Source organism: Monodon monoceros, unplaced genomic scaffold (genome assembly GCF_005190385.1).
Source record: "Monodon monoceros isolate NGI ecotype Baffin Bay Population unplaced genomic scaffold, NGI_Narwhal_1 Super_Scaffold_2, whole genome shotgun sequence".
Taxonomy (NCBI): Eukaryota; Metazoa; Chordata; class Mammalia; order Artiodactyla; family Monodontidae; genus Monodon; species Monodon monoceros.
This window is the reverse complement of record NW_021703776.1, coordinates 89,603,264-89,606,160: the sequence shown is the minus strand read 5'-3', so window position 1 is coordinate 89,606,160 and position 2,897 is coordinate 89,603,264. Positions and strand designations below refer to the sequence as shown.

General features: G+C 43.4%; 1 protein-coding gene across 6 annotated transcripts in view; it reads left to right on the top strand.

Moving 5' to 3' along the window:
• Nucleotides 1–1,797, top strand: part of CREB3L2 (cAMP responsive element binding protein 3 like 2) — a 117,588-nt gene extending 115,791 nt beyond the window's left edge. For 5 of the 6 annotated variants that reach the window (XM_029232944.1, XM_029232943.1, XM_029232939.1 and 2 more), the window contains one exon: nt 1–1,796. This exon is cut by the window's left edge and continues 4,156 nt beyond it. The gene's annotated coding sequence lies outside the window, so the exon portion shown is untranslated. The other variant, XM_029232938.1, reaches the window with a different exon arrangement.
• Nucleotides 1,798–2,897: the final 1,100 nt, after the last annotated feature.

The following is a 2,897-nucleotide window of genomic DNA, read 5'->3' as shown; positions in this document are numbered from 1 at the left end:
CTCTCTCTCTCTCTCTCTCTCTCTCTCTCTCTCTCTCTCTCTCTCTCCCTCTCTCCCTCTCCCTCTCCCTCTCCCTCTTCCTCTTGCGCAGGCACGCGCACACATGCACACTCGCACACTCGCACACACGTTCCTCCCTCATCTTGGACACTCGTTTGTGTCTTACATGTGCCTTATATTTGAATCCAGGATGACTGAGAACTACCTAGGGGCTGGGAGATTTTATATACAGCTTTGTGGTACTAGACTGAGGTGGACATGGGAAAAGGAACTTTTTCCAAAGGCTCAAAAATGGTTTCCTAAAAGTGAGCCATGATCAGATTTGCACATCAGGAGGAAAGGAACAGAGTTATGTCCATTAGGAAAATCCCATCTTGCAGAGGGGCAATCACATCAAAAAATGGCCAGCCGGGATTAAAGGTATTATAAATCCTCAGAGCAGAACATTTTCTCAGCTCAGAGGAACCTGAGGCATTTGAGGATTAAGGCTCCACGTCTCCGTGGACAAAGGGTCAGCACCTACCACAGGACAAGACTAGGTATTGTTTCGTTTTGTCCTTTTGGGCAGCATAAAATCTGGGAATGCTTTATTTTGTCTTGGTTTCTAGAAGGAAGAGAAATAATAATTCTCGAGCACCTACTAGGTGCTGGGTGCTGTGCTAAATAAGTTAATTTTATAGAAAGAGAAAACAAGGGCAACTAATTACTATGAGATGGATAAACAGCTAAGTGATATGGAAAGTGCAGAAATTTGTGGGTCCGGTTGAGCAGATCTCTTTCTGCGCGAACACGCTGTAAACTTCTAAGGTCCTCTGGGCAGGGAATGCAGTGCCTACTCCCTAGGCTGGCCCTGCTGTGCAAAGTTCAGGTTTTTGCCTCATGCTGGAGATGTTCATCTCCTGTCCGGTTCATCCAGTCGTCTGTGAGCTCCAGCTAGCAGCCTTTGCATCCTGGAAAAGCACCACGAGCGGTTTTCGCTGTTTCTCTGTTCCTCTTCCTTACTCACTAGCTGGCTGAGAACAATGAACTTTTTGCACCGTGGACCCATGGCCTATGCTGTTCAGCAAATCTCCCTTTCAGATGAAACACTGTCTGAGCCTATGAAAAACACCAGCTCTCTTTGACAAATTGTGAGCCACCCTTTTTAAACAATGCTGAGCAGACTCCGGACTATAAGAAACCATGAGCTTTAATGTCTCTGCTGACAGGCTGGGCTTTGCTGTCTTTGGTTACACGTTATACAGACCAGCAGTGTTTAAGTCTGAACACATTGTGAGTCTATTATCTGTCATATCATGCTGTTTTTTATGGCTTTTTATGCTTTATCATAGCTAAGTAAATACTAAAAAAAGTAAATGCTTTGTAGGATACTTGTATTTAGTTTGGAAAAAAATGAAATTGTTATGCTTTTGTATTTCTATTTCTTGCAAATAAAATATTTTTTCTTAAATAGTGAAAGTTGAAAATCCTGATACTCTGTTTTTAAAAGCTTTTCATATAAGCATGGATCTGCATATGTGTGCCTAACCATTCTTTCCTGACTATCTAGTCCACCTGAAAGAAGAGCCTCAAACCAGCAATTTATATGTTATCTAGCACTGAATCCAAGTCTCAGCTGGAGGAATATTGAGAAATGTAATTGTTTTTTCAGTCAGTCACAGGAGGAAAAACAGTATACTCTGGAGATTTATGCTGCTTGACTGCTATTTTCGTTGTCTCCTACAACTATTCTCTAACTAGATTTCAGAACTTCATGGATTTGATTTTGCTTTCCCCATCTCGGGATGCTTGAGGATTCCTTGGACCTGATGCAGAAGAGAAGGATCCTTCCTCATGTGAACAGTTGCAGAGGACACCTAACGCATATTCATGCTCCAGAAATTCTGATGAAATGGTTGATAAAGGTCAACGCACTCGAGCAGAATCATCTTTATTCCATTGCAGTCTCTGTATTCAAATTTAATTTTCTCTACTCAGAGAGAGTGGGGCTTCATTTAGCCTTAGAAAGAGTATCCAAGATGTTAGAGACTAAGGACATGGACCGTGTTTACCTGGACCTCCACCCCCCTTGCCCACTTTTTTTAATCTCAGCAGAATGCCGAACCCTTCCTTGAGCTCATGGGTGCTTTAATCTCCTGCTGCCTTTCTTCTCTGAGCACCTTGACCTTCTCTTCTTCTGTTCCTATGCAAGGGTCCTTTCCCAGTGGAGGATTTTAGTCATACACCCTCCCTCTTTCTTATTCTGTGAGCCTATAATGGAAACCTCCTCCTTGACATTCTGATATCTTTCCAGGGGTGTGTGGAGGGGCCAAATACTCACCGGTTTGAAAATACTCTGTATTAATCGTGCCTTTGTATCTTCCGTGTTTCCAATGCTTTGACATCTGGGACCTTGCTGACTCGGGAGAGACTGCTCCTCACAGGGGTAGCCCATCACTAGACAAAGTAAAGGACTTGTCTATAAGCACAACTTTCATATGCAAGCCAACCAATCCACAGCCCGTTCCCCAACCACTTCCTTTATGGGCTCTCAGGACCTCACTATCCCCCCCACCCTAATCGCCTAATCACCATGGCGAGGTACCAGACAACTAGAAACAATTGCTATACCTCAGAGCCCACTGAAATTTTTCACACTAGCCACCCTTAAACCTGCTTTCATTGCCTTGCTTGTTCCTTTCTGCAGAAACTACATTAAAGCCTCTTACCTAATTTTTCTCACTCCCTCTGCCTCCCAACCAACCCTGGTGCTTCCCTGCGTGGCCCTGTGTGGTGTGGCAAGCTCCCTCACCTTGGGGACTGTGAGTAACAATCTACATTTTCTTTTTTTTAAAAAATTCAACAGCTTTAATTAATAGTAATAATCATTATCACATATTTAGTAAGTACCCACTGTG